The sequence below is a fragment of the Scardinius erythrophthalmus genome, assembly GCF_964197995.2.
Source record: "Scardinius erythrophthalmus genome assembly, chromosome: 1".
Classification (NCBI taxonomy): domain Eukaryota; kingdom Metazoa; phylum Chordata; class Actinopteri; order Cypriniformes; family Leuciscidae; genus Scardinius; species Scardinius erythrophthalmus.
Genome location: NC_138221.1, coordinates 69,208,214 through 69,222,598, shown reverse-complemented (window position 1 = coordinate 69,222,598; position 14,385 = coordinate 69,208,214).

The following is a 14,385-nucleotide window of genomic DNA, read 5'->3' as shown; positions in this document are numbered from 1 at the left end:
ACTTAAAAACCCCATTAAATAAAGAAGAAGCCAAGTCAATTATCAGGAAGTATGCACAGTCTGTTTGGCAGGGGTATTGGGATAACAGTGAAACTGGAAGGCATTTATATAATGTACAGAGACAGGTTGGTGCTGGGAGGATGGTGGGCTGGAAACGGAGGGAAGAAAGTTTAATAACTCGTCTGAGAATAGGTCATACAGGTCTAAACCTTTCATTGTATAAAATAGGTAAGCACCCAACTGGGAAATGTACTTATTGTAATCAACCAGAAACAGTGGAACATGTTCTTCTTCAGTGTAGGAAATACAATATTAATAGGGAGCACCTCTTTCAGTCACTACGGAAGGCAAAACATCATGACGTCTCATTGTCAGGTCTCTTGGGGAAAACAGCAGGTCAGATATACTGTTATATAGTTAGGTTTCTTAAAGAAACTGAATTAATTAAAATAATCTGAGTCTAATAAGTATTTTTATTTATTTATTATTATTATTATTTTATTATTATTATTATTTTATTTTTTATTTTTTTTCTGCTTAATCTCTCGTTCCACACTCCAGTCCAGTTGGTGGCGGTAATGCACCGTTAAATGGTTTGCCAACCGCCATTAAACACAAGAAGAAGAAGAAGAAGAAGAACTCCACCACTGTTCGGCCATTTTTGTAGTTTGATAGCAGAGATACGATTATCTAGCGGCACAGAAACGTTTTATTCACACGTTATTAACAAAATGTCAACAATGGAAGACTTGTCCAGCCAGCCTTACATGTTCGAGCCAGAGTCGGAGCCGGAGCGAGATGAAAATGAAGTCGACGAACCTGCAGAACAACGTCTTCATATGGATATATCGCAATGGTGTGTTACTGTATTTACACATGAAACTTTGGTCTTCCGACTTTTTACCACCGTGTCGATTTATTTTGATTAATATGTGCGAGGGAGAGAGAGCAAGACAGCGTCTAGTTTGGAGACGGTGAAGTCTTGTTTACACTTTAGCCTGGCTCCGAAGAGAGAGAGTGCGCGCGCGCGAGACCGGGTCTCTCTCTCTCTCTGCTCGTTCTTTCAGTTAAACATGCGCCCTGTCACAAGAGCTGCAGTTCATCTACATTAGACGGTGTAATGAAGCGTGTGGGTTACTACATCCAACAACCGAACATTTTAACTTACCCTCTCGTAACTTCTGCATCCTTTAGCTTGGACTACAAAATTGCAGCGAGAAATAGAAATGGCGGATTGCTCGAAGTGTTGGGCTGGAAGTCTATGTCCTTATTTGGCAGTTCCGCAGCAAATACTGTGACGTTATTGTTCAAAAAACGTCATAGAGAACAGAAAAATCTGAACAGGTTGAAAAATATGACCAAAACAGAATATAAAGATATCAATGAAGCACCTGAAGAGAATAATTTAAACTTTTCTGTACTTCTAAACACTCCAAATATACAACAAAATGCATTTAAGGGCTAAAAAGGTGGATTTAGCATGATATGTCCCCTTTAAGAATTCTGTTATTTGCATATTTGAGCATAATATAACAAATTCCATCTTGTACAGGTGCTGTTCGTTTTATCCTGTGTAATACCCTTTTAAGTTCCCATATTTCAAAGTCAGCATCTAATGCTCCTTTTCCATCAGGTCTTTTAATATATATATATATATATATATATATATATATATATATATATACACACGTGTTTATATATACACATGAGATACCTCTCTTTCTCATATATATTTATAATTTTGCTTGTAAATAACTTTATTAATTCACATTGTAAACTCCTTCCTGACCAATTTACCTTTCATCAGCTTTGGCCTTTCAAATGTCAAAACTTCACATCAATCATTTTCTGTTCAACTATTATTTTGCAAATCAAACAAAACTAATATTATCATTCAGACATCAAAGAGCAATAATAATATTGAGTTCTTCACAGACAACAGTGATTGTCCTCTTTCTCCTCCAGCAACACTTGCATTAGATTTTCCTTCTGCTAGATCTGTGTGTGATTCCAGTAGGGAGACAAACATCAGCTGAGTGTTTCATTCATTTCAGCTTTATTCACACCTGAGGTCTGACGACACCAGATATGAGACCAAGAGCAGAACTCACACTTTGAGACTGTACTCCTACAAAAACGACCATAAAGGTCGTATGTGCCAGCAGCTTAACGACCTATATTTACGTTTTAAAGTTAAACGCCCTCTAGCGCTCTGTCATGAAATGGCGTTTGACCGTCATTACCAATCAAAATAGTATTTGTTTTATCATTGTATTTACTCGAGATTAATACAGAAAAATGAGATGTGTAATTAAAATTTATTTAGGTTATATATTGTTAATGTATTTGATGTGCTTTTCTTCTTCAAAAAGCCATATTGGAAAGTAAAGAACCACATCAAAACAATTAAACTCTTATCATTTTTTTTTTAAATAACTTAAAATAAACCTTTTGTAACAAAGTAAAAAAATAAATAAAAAAAAACGATGAAAATGTTTAACAAGCACTACAGATGATAAAACCGTAACATATAATCAAATCGTAACATATAATCAAATCAAGTAGTGATTTTAAAACATTTTCAGCGTTTTTATAGATAGATTTTTTTTTTCAGTTCAGCTAAAGTTTTTAACAATATCACCTTTTGACCTCGTCAAAAGGCGTGGCCAGGTGTTTTCCTGCCAGTCCCAGTGCAAGGTCGGTAGTTGGTAAGGTGTGAATTTTAAGTATGCTGTTGTTTTTTTATATATATATTTATAAGTAGTTGTGTGTGTTTTTTGTAATTTATGTGGAACTAAATGAGTGCATTTTGACGTCTGGGTTACAAATCAGTTGCGATTGGCATTTTACTCATTAAGAAAGTAACTGTTACGTTACTTCATTGCTAACGTTACCTACTATCTAGCTAGCTTTATCGCTAGCAGCATGTTGCTATTTCACATGCATAATCTGCAATTTCTGGAATTTCTTCAAAAAAATGTTGGTTTCCTGTTTCGAATGCGCATGCGTCGCGTCTGAACGCGTTGTTGTCTTTGGAGCTCGATTGATTTATAATTCTTGATTTCTCTCTAAACTCATTTACAACGAACATTTTCTACTTTTCCTCACCTCATAGTTACAACGCGGACTGTTGAGCAGACGTGTCTCAAGCCTAGTGATCCAACGCTGGATACTCTTATAGGTTACGTCCGTGGATCACGGCTGAACGCGTCTTCTCCGCACTCATTTACAAACAAACATTTTTTTTCGCCTATCGTGCGTCTACTCTACACCGTACCACTAAAAAGACGGATTATATCCAAGACTTCAGCCATAAATTAGTATTAATATTGATAGCATCACTGGTAGCGTCGTTGCTAACTTAACGTACTGTCCATCTGTTAAAATGGCGAATATATTAGATGTAAGTAGTCTACCTTTTGGTGCAGGTGAAGACACATTTGAGCTGCACGCGGTGCAGTCTGAGCTGGAAGCTGTTGAGAAACAGATCCACGACCTTTTAGTGAGACAGGCCGAGCTGATAGACCGGCGTTTGGCTCTTGAAACATCACGCGCGGATGCACACAAATCAGAGATTAACGTTACTAACCCGCTGACTCCGACCTCGTCTACTCCGTGCGTTTCTCAACATCGGCGAGCGTCGAGGTCGCGATCAGCCATGGTCTCGTTCACTCCGGCTCCAACATGCCACCACGAAGCCTGGATATTTCCGCAGCGGAAGACGCGAGTCAGGCCTAGACCAAGAAAACTCTCTCCGACCCTCCCGGTTTTCGAGATATCCACACAAAACCGCTTCTCCCCTCTTCGCGAAACAGAACGCGATGCTGTGATCATTGGCGATTCCATCGTTCGACACGTACACGCTACGTTAAATAAAAGTAAGGTGCACAGTCACTGCTTTCCTGGTGCTCGTGTTTCTGAAATCGCCGCTCGCGTTCCCGAGATTCTGAACGATAACGAGCGCGTCGGAACTGTGGTCTTGCACGCGGGAGTGAACGACATCAGGCTGCGCCAGACGGAGGTTCTGAAGAAAGACTTCAGGAATCTGATCGATACGGTACGCAGCACATCGCCTGATATAACGATCATTGTGTCAGGACCGCTTCCCACGTACCGTCTAGGTCATGAAAAGTTTAGTAGATTATTCGCGCTAAACGAATGGTTAATGTCATGGTGCAATGAGCAGAAACTACTCTTTGTAAATAATTGGAATCTGTTTTGGGAGCGTCCTAGGCTTTACCGTGCTGATGGCTTACACCCAAACAGATTCGGATCGGATCTTCTGTCAGATAACATCTCCAAAATGTTAAATACCTTTTGACTAGTAACCAAAAGTCCAAATCATAGTCTCTGCTGCACCAATTTAACTGATATAAATAGTGTAGAACATTGCATAGAAACTGTGTCTATTCCTCGTTTAGTGAGAATAAATAATAAATCTACTGCAGGATCTAGAAAAAATCTAATTGTTATTAAACCAGAAAATGTTGCTATTAGTAATCAAAAACAATTTCTAAAGCTAGGTCTTCTAAACATTAGATCACTCACACCTAAGGCAGTTATTGTAAATGAAATAGTCACAGATAATAGCTTCGATGTACTTTGCCTTACTGAAACCTGGCTTAAACCAAATGATTATTTCGGTCTAAATGAGTCTACTCCATCAGGATACTCCTATAAGCACGAGCCCCGTCTGATTGGTCGTGGCGGCGGTGTTGCAACAATCTATAGAGATATTCTCAATGTTACTCAGAAAACGGGCTATAAGTTTATTTCGTTTGAAGTACTTGTACTAAATGTTACGCTCTTAGATGCTAGAAAAACATCCCTATTATCTCTAGCCTTGGCTACCGTATATAGACCGCCTGGGCCTTACGCTGATTTCCTAAAAGAGTTTGCAGATTTTCTCTCAGACCTATTAGTTAATTTCGATAAAGCATTAATTGTTGGAGACTTTAATATCCACGTAGATAATTCAAATGATGCGCTAGGGGCTGCGTTTACAGATTTATTAAACTACTTTGGGGTCAAGCAAAACGTTACCGGACCAACTCATCGTTTTAATCATACACTCGATTTAATTATATCACATGGAACCGATCCAACCGATATAGATATCATTCCACAAAGTGACGATGTCACTGACCATTACATGGTAACTTGCATATTACGTACTCCTGTAATATGTCATGCTGCGCCGCGTTATCGATTAGGCAGAACAATCCTTCCATCTACCATAGATAATTTTTCAAATAGCCTATCTGATCTGTCTCAGCTGCTCAGTGAACCTAAACAAACAGATGAACTTGAGGAATTAACTAGCACTATGAGCACCATTCTCTCTGGATCATTGGATATTGTTGCACCCATTAGATTAAGAAAGGTTAGAGAGAAAAGTAAAGCACCATGGTACAACAATACTACGCATGTTCTAAAGAGAGAAACCCGTAATTTAGAGCGTAAATGGAAAAAAACTAACTTAGAGGTCTTTAGAATCGCGTGGAAAGACAGTATGTCACGTTACAAAAAGGCCCTAAAAGAGGCCAGGGCTGAGCATCTCCGCAAACTAATAGAAAACAACCAAAACAATCCTAGGTTCTTATTTAACACCGTGGCTAGACTAACAAATAAACAGATGTCTCCTGAACAAAATATTCCGTTACAGTTTAGTAGTAATGATTTCATGAAGTTCTTCACTGAGAAAATAGAAAACATCAGAACCACAATTGTAAACGTTCAATCCTCAATTGCGTCTTATAATTCAGCCTCAATTATCACCCCGCAAGAACAATTACAATGCTTTACAACTATAGAACAAAAAGAGTTAAATAAACTTATCACTTCATCTAAAACAACAACATGTTTACTAGATCCTATACCAACTAAACTTTTGAAAGAAGTGTTACCTATAGTGGAGGAGCCTCTCCTCAATATTATTAACTCGTCTTTATCTTTAGGTTATGTTCCAAGAACATTTAAACTGGCAGTTATAAAACCTCTCATTAAGAAACCACAATTAGATCCACATAATCTAGCAAATTATAGACCCATTTCAAATCTACCTTTTATGTCTAAAATACTAGAAAAAGCTGTGTCCGCTCAACTGGGCTCTTTCTTGCAAGAAAATGACATCTATGAAAAGTTTCAGTCTGGATTCAGGCCGCATCATAGCACTGAAACTGCGCTTGTTAAAATTACAAATGATTTACTCTTAGCTTCTGACCAAGGCTGTATCTCAATACTAGTTTTACTTGATCTTAGTGCTGCGTTCGATACTATAGATCATACAATACTCTTAGATCGACTACAAAATTATACTGGTGTTCAAGGACAAGCACTAAGCTGGTTTAGATCGTATTTATCTGACCGCTACCATTTTGTTTATTTAAATGGAGAAAAATCGATCATAACTCCAGTAAACTATGGAGTGCCGCAGGGATCTGTGTTAGGCCCTCTATTATTCTCAATATATATGCTGCCACTTGGAAATATTATAAGGAAACATGGAATTAGTTTCCATTGTTATGCTGATGACACTCAAATCTATATTTCATCACGGCCAGATGAAAACGCTAAATTATCCAAATTGACAGAGTGTGTTAAAGATATAAAAGATTGGATGACGCGCAATTTTCTTTTATTAAATCCAGACAAGACAGAGGTACTAATCATCGGTTCAAAAAACCACCCACAAAACCTCTTACAATACAACTTTAACATCGTAGGATGTCCTGTTACTTCATCCTCTACAGTAAAAGACCTGGGTGTTATATTAGACTGCAAACTGTCTTTTGAAAATCATATTTCATATGTTACAAGAACAGCCTTTTTCCACCTTAGAAACATTGCTAAGCTACGTAACATGCTATCTGTATCTAGTTCATGCATTCATGACCTCGAGACTAGATTACTATAATGCTTTATTAGCTGGTTGTCCTGCATCCTTAATAAACAAGCTACAGTTAGTCCAAAATGCCGCCGCTAGAGTTCTAACTAGATCAAGAAAATATGATCATATAACACCAATTTTATCATCTCTACATTGGCTACCTATAAAGTTCCGTATTAATTACAAGGTATTGCTACTGACTTATAAAGCCCTAAACGGCTTAGCTCCAGTCTATTTAACCGATCTTCTATCGCCCTATAATCCATTGCGCTCTTTAAGGTCAGTAAATTCGAGGCTTTTGGTCATACCTAGGATATCCAGATCCACCAAAGGAGGGAGAGCATTTTCACATTTAGCTCCAAAACTCTGGAATAGCCTTCCTGATACTGTTCGTTGCTCAGACTCGCTCTCCCAGTTTAAAACTAGATTAAAGACGCATCTCTTCAGCCAGGCATTCATATAATACTTTTAATCTTACAGTTAAATCCGACCTCTAGTTCATAAACGCCAGAGGAGAACTGGCCCCCGACTGAGCCCGGGTTCTCCCAAGGTTTTTTTTTTCTCCATTAGGTCACCTGATGGAGTTTTTCGGTTCCTTGCCACTGTTGCCTTTGGCTTGCTCAGTTGGGGATATTTGGGAATATTTAATTTAATTAATCAATCAACGATACTATTGATCAGCATTACCAAACGTGGACGTTCCACTAGAAACAAACATTGATGTATTGTTTTATTACTGTGAAGCTGCTTTGATACAACCTATGTTGTGAAAAGCGCTATATAAATAAACTTGACTTGACTTGACTTGACTTGAATTTCTGTCATATTGCCACAAATAATTTCAGCCTAATGTTTCCCAAACTGTAACGTTAAATGTTTTCTCTTTAGAGAAAAAGGTAGTTTCAGCATTATACAAGTAGTATCAGGTCACAACAGTTTTACAGCTATCCAAATTATTTAAATTCAGGGTATCAATTCAGCTAGGTATATAACTTTTTAAAGAATGGTGCCAATGTAGGCAGATCAATAAATTTGTTGAATATTAAGTGTCCCCACTTCACATGCAAAATAAAATGTATTTAATAATACCCACTAGTGCATTCAGATTTATAGACACGCACAGGTTGACAAGGACCAGTCCGTGCCCACTCTTACAGAGCCCTGGTTTGTTTTGTCTAATCATCTCATCTGTTTGTTTTCAGGTTTTTCTACCCATCCTTTATCACTGAAATATTTTACAAATCAATCGGTTCTTTTAAGAGCCAGTTTCTTTTTCCTCCTCTCTCTCTCTTTCTCTATTTCTCTATTTCTCTCTTTCCCGTGTTGTATTTCTTTGTGCTTTTACTTTATCCTTCAATTATTTCTATTTAAAAACATCTACAAATGGCATCAGAGTCATTACAACAATTTAATGAATGGCTGGAAGCAGCAAAAACCATGGCTGATGAGTTGGAAACCCAAAAAGTAAAGTTTTTCATTATTCATTATACATATTTCATTATTTCTCTATCATGGTATTTACCTAAATTTAAAAGAAAATGCCTCTGCAAATGCTTCCCCCAAATGTATCGTTTAGTTTTTACTTTCAGAGTAAAAAGAAAAGGGAACTGAAGTCTCCAATGTTTCCTGGAGGAAGAGAGACCAGCATGGGTTCATCCTACCACAACGTGTTCAGAAGAGTCGATCTGGTCAGTGAAATATACTGCATACTGTTGTTCACAAGTGTCTCAGCTTTTGGTCAGCAGTGATGTTTTCTATATCATTACATGTTGTGTTTGCAGTTAAAGCTGCCGGCACTAGGGAGCTCTCAGAGGTCGAGGAGGTGCAAATGAATGATATCCCGCAAGAGGTACCAAGTCTTGGTAAACATATTGAATTGAAAGCCTAAATAATTTCAGCTTTTATATTTAAATTTAAAATGTCACATATAGGCAACTGTAAAAGTATGTAATTCCCATTTACATCATGCATATGAAGTGACAAAGCCATATAAGAAATTGCTAATTTGCTTTATTAAAATGCATTATTGCAACTGGCTTTATTATTATTATTATTATTATTTATTTATTTAGATCAACATCTTCAGAGGCTAAAAAACCTGCTAGCTTCTGTCACTGTCTCTGCATCAGTGGAAGTAGAAGAGACACCCACCATGTCTGCATGGGCCTAAAGACAGGTCATCTCTGAAAAGAAATGCAGGGCTGCAATGCCAGAGATCTTGAACTGCATGTCGGCTGCAGAGACCGTTACCCAGCATTGCTGTCAACAATGCAGAACTGTTGATGCTGTTGTCCGGTGCTTAGACTGTGTCCCCTCAGGAAATCAGTGTTTCTGTTCATCATGTGACACCGAGATCCACAGAAAAACTGTTTTCCATGATAGGGAAGCGATGTTTGATGGTTTTTTAAAACCCATTCCTCCAACATCTGTAGTGGTGGCTGATGAAAGTGGCCAATATCAACTCCGTGAACAAGGCATGTTCAGATAATGTAGTAGGTGCCCTCTGCAGTGTCCTTTAACTGAATCTTTTGTTGAGTAAATGTGTAGACATTACTGATATTACTTTCTGAAATGTGATTGACTGCAGTGTGTGTGCGTCCAATTCCTCCATCGATACAAATCTGTTCTTGTGGTCCAAACCAAGACTTCACAGTTATCCCAGGAAAGCAGACCGTATTGGTGACTATCAACGGTATGTCTTGTCACTTCCTTCTACCTTTTTATATCCGACCAGATGAAGTCAAGCATAATAATGGCTTACTATATTCTTTTGTCCTGTGCTGTACAAATACTGGTCAAATAGTAAACACATGTTTGTTTTAAGGTCCACACAACCTGTGTCTGCCGTGTATAAGCTGTCCACTTTGTTCTTCCAGATGGACTCCTGGGATTAGTGACTTGCTTCAATACAGAGACTGGCCAGCAACCACCAGCTGCCAAATGCTGTTTAAGTTTGATCTGTTCACATCATTTGAGCAGATGAAATTAGCCAGCCCAGCTTTATCCCAACAAGCATTTCTCAGAACGCTTGAACATCGATGTCTTTGCACTGGTCGGGTAAGGGCTGTTTAGACCCCCCATGCCATGACCCTCTAAAGGAAAAACAAGTATAGCTATTGGTTGAATGGACTGATAGTTATTTAGAGAGAAACTGTGCTTTACCTTATTTCTGTAAAAAATAACATTCATTTTGTGGCATCTAAACATATTTATTTAACATCATTTTCTTTGGCTCTAGTCATTATATAATTATACTTTCATTTGAAATTCATGGAAAGTAACAAAATGTGTCAAATGTGTCAAAAACGTTTTACAATTTAAAGAGTGTTTTTAGAGATATAGCACTGTTTTAAACCAGCTTGTTATATGACAGCAATCTGGTAAATTGTTCAGGAACTTTTTCTCCCTTCTGTCGCCTGAAGACACAAACACAAATAAAGATTTAGTTATTTTTGTACTTTAAACGGTATGTTTTTTACTTCTTACACAAGTTAATTCCACATTACAGCATTCATTTCCACAGGACAAACACAAGCTGATACTCTAAACACAGTGTTCCAGATCAAATGTGATTCATACAGACTAAAATGTGTGGCACCTTTATGGTTAATTGTCATATTAATTTAGGTGAATGCAACGTTTAATCGTTATTATGTAATTGTGTTGGCGATGAATTCCTCTTATTTAACAGGACAGACGAATCATCTCTTTTTGATGGACTGTTCATCGCACAAGATGCCAAAGTATCTGCCTTTGTTGACCACATTAGAAGCCAGATGTTTAGTGTAAGGATTTCTTTAACTCTTTTTAATTGAATGTTTTCTTGTCCTTGGATTACATGTAACATATTGTTTCTACTTTCAGAGGACAGGTCATGATGTCTGCGGACCGGCAACATTTCCAGTAGGCAGAGAAATAGCACAGAAGTCCAGGGCCAAGGTGGATGAAGAGGGCCTTGAAATAGCTGTGTGCAGACATGAGTCTCGCTGCAAGGCTTGAGCCTCTACCGTGGTGAAATATATGCCTACCCAATGTTCCTGCAGAAGGAGCTGGCACACGCTGCAAATGCAACACTCTTTTGTATGGACATTGCTTGCAGGGAGATAGCCATTGCCAAATGATAACTGAAGTTTGTACTGATGTTTTACCTTTATTAATATATGCCATGCATGGGAATAACACCATGACTAGCTAAAAATCACACATTTTTTATATTATGGAATTAGAAAATAAATATGGCTACTACCTTATCAGGACTGATATGACAAATTACCATACATATGACTACATACTGTCCAATGTTGCTTTGAAAAACCGGCATAAAAGTAAGACGGATTACCTGATCCTGAACAAGAAAAAATGGGATTTCCAAATCCGGATAATTTTGATCCAGATTAAATGTTTTGAACAACTGGCCCATAGTGATAATCTGATAGTTATTGTTACTCCTGTAACACACACTCTATACCAGTAGTGGTCATCACTTTTCTTTTATATATAAGAGCTGCAATAGCCAAACACATTTAAGAAGAAAACCACATCTATTCTGAAATGGCAAAATCCAACCCAAGCATGAAATAACTCTGCCTACCAATTAGATATCCTTTCAATATGTCTTTAATAAAAATAAAAAATCTTAATACTGGGATGAGCATTTCTTTAACTTTCTGTTATATTGTAGTGTGATGTTTCAGTTGTTGTCAATTATGTGTATTGGCTGCATTATTATATGCATACTTAAGGGATGATACAGTTAGGATATTGTTATATTACAGTTTTTCTCGATTGTTTACACACATTTTCTGAAAGCATGCCTCATATTCTCAGAACTCTACACACAAATCCAAAAACACACACACAATGGGCAAAACCCCTCAATTCTCCTGCAAAATGAAACTTTACATTCAAAACAATGTTATTTCTTCTCAAATGACACACACAAACCATCATATGAATAGACATTTATAAGAACCAGTTGAACACTGATGTGCTCAATGTAAAACACTCTGATGAAAGGAAAACACTTCTTCTCCATTCATCATAATGACTTAGGCCTTTTTTAGTTCAGTGTTACACTTTCTACAGACAGTACATACATAAGTGTGTTGTTAAATATTTGAGAATATTGTTTTTATACTCAGAACACACAAATACACGGTAACAAATATATTTAATTTTTCCCACAAAAACAATGTACACAGTGTACATCCCAACCAACACAAAGTTGTACATACAGTACAGTGGTCTACACACAAAACAACAGAAGAATTTACTGTATACAGTTACAGTAATAAAAAAAAATCCAATGTTGGCCTCCATTGCTCCATTGAAGAGCTCACCTGTTGCCCTTTCACGCTAAAGCTCTGATTGCTAATTGTAAAACTGTGTGACGGGTGTTTGCCCATGTGAAGAGTCGGTGTGCATATCTGAATGGCAGTGTGTTCCTTGTGAAAACAAGAGATTTTCTGCATGAAAATTGTGCCAGAAGCAGATAATTGTGTGTAGTGTTTTGAAAAAAGTGTGTTTTAGAACTGCAATTTGAGTGTAAAGCAGGAATTGTGCTTGTAGTTTAGCAGGATTGGTTTCAGGAAAAAAACTAACGCTGACTTTTTTGACCAATGCATTACACCGGCACTAACCCAGCGCCGCCGATTAAGCAAAACAAAACAAAACAAATGTACGAGTTTTATGGGCCATTAAGACAAAAAAGAAAAAAAGTATGAGATGCATCGGCCCATAAAGTCGGCCCACTGGGAATCTCCCAGTAGTCCCGATGGCCAGTACATGCCTGTGGACGTCACACTTTAAATCATACCGGTTGCCTTTCACCATCCACTTATTTAGCTGCTGTCGCATCAATTGACATGCCATCTCCCTTTCCCTCTTTCTTTTTCTATTTTTAACCCCCGCCTTTTTGCTTTATCCATTTTTTTCGACGGCAACTCACTACTCGTACCTGCTGCTCGCTCAACACTCACGGCGCCCGCGCGCGCTCGCTATATTAAGTACAACAAAAAATAGCTCAGACCATTTTCAGGAAAGGGGTGTTTCATTATGACACTAGGCTACATTTTACTCAAGCAACATTAAATAAAATGCGTTTTTTTCTCACTTTCAACAATTAATGGTGCCATTTTGGTTCAAAATAAAATATGGTAACCTTTGCTTATATTTAGGATGAACATAATTATAGCTGGACTGCATGGGCCCCCCCTAGCGGCTGGGCCCCAGAAAACGTTATATATACAAATAGGTTAAAATATGTAAAAGTGCAATGTATAAAGGTGCAATGGTCTAGAATTGTAGATTAAAAATAGATGCTAAAGAGCAAACACACACACATGGGTAAACTATACATTAATCTTTATTTGCAGTAACCTGCACAAAACAATGTGTAAACAGCAGGAACAGGCAATTTTTTGTATGCAAACTATATACACAAACGGGCATACTATGTACAAGTTAGTACAAAGTATTAAGGTGCAATGATACACTATTAACAATAAAAATGCACGAGAAAACTGTACACAAAAGCTACAAACTATATAGTATAACCTGCACAAATAGGTGCAAACAGACAAAATTATTAAAAAACAAAATGCTAAAGTGCATACTATTTACAAAAATGTGCAAACAATAAAACCTGCACAAATAAGTGCAAACAAGCAAAATATGAATAAATGCAAAAGTGCAAAATATATACACAAATGTGCTAACAGACAACTTACTAAAAGATGCAAAAGTGCAAACTATATAAAGATAGTGCACAGAATTAAAAGGTGCAATGTTGTAGAAGTAGGCACAATTGTTTATTTTTTCTGCTGCCACTCAAACAGGACCTTGGACACATCAAACATTGCCTGCGCCCTGTGCTCCTCCGGCACCCTTCGCAGCATGTCGGCAACAGTGTGCCCAAACCGGTCGCTCTCGTCATTTCCATGACTCAGTCTCTGTTGCAGCTCGACCCGCCGTTCCTCCAACTGAGCCTCCAACCGAGCAACTTGCATTTGGACCCAGTCCTCTTGTTCCTTCCTCTTCCTTTTCTGTGCCATCCTTGGACTGGGGGACTGAAGAGATGTCTGGGGGGACTGAGATGTCTGGGGGGACTGAAGCGATGTCTGGGGGGACTGAAGCGATGTCTGGGGGGACTGAAGCGATGTCTGGGGGGACTGAAGCGATGTCTGGGGGGGCTGAAGAGATGGCTGGGGGGACTGAAGAGATGGCTGGGGGGGCTGAAGAGATGGCTGGGGGGACTGAAGAGATGGCTGGGGGGACTGAAGAGATGTCTGGGGGGACTGAAGCGATGTCTGGGGGGACTGAAGCGATGTCTGGGGGGGCTGAAGAGATGGCTGGGGGGACTGAAGAGATGGCTGGGGGGACTGAAGAGATGTCTGGGGGGACTGAGATGTCTGGGGGGACTGAAGCGATGTCTGGGGGGACTGAAGCGATGTCTGGGGGGACTGAAGCGATGTCTGGGGGGACTGAAGCGATGTCTG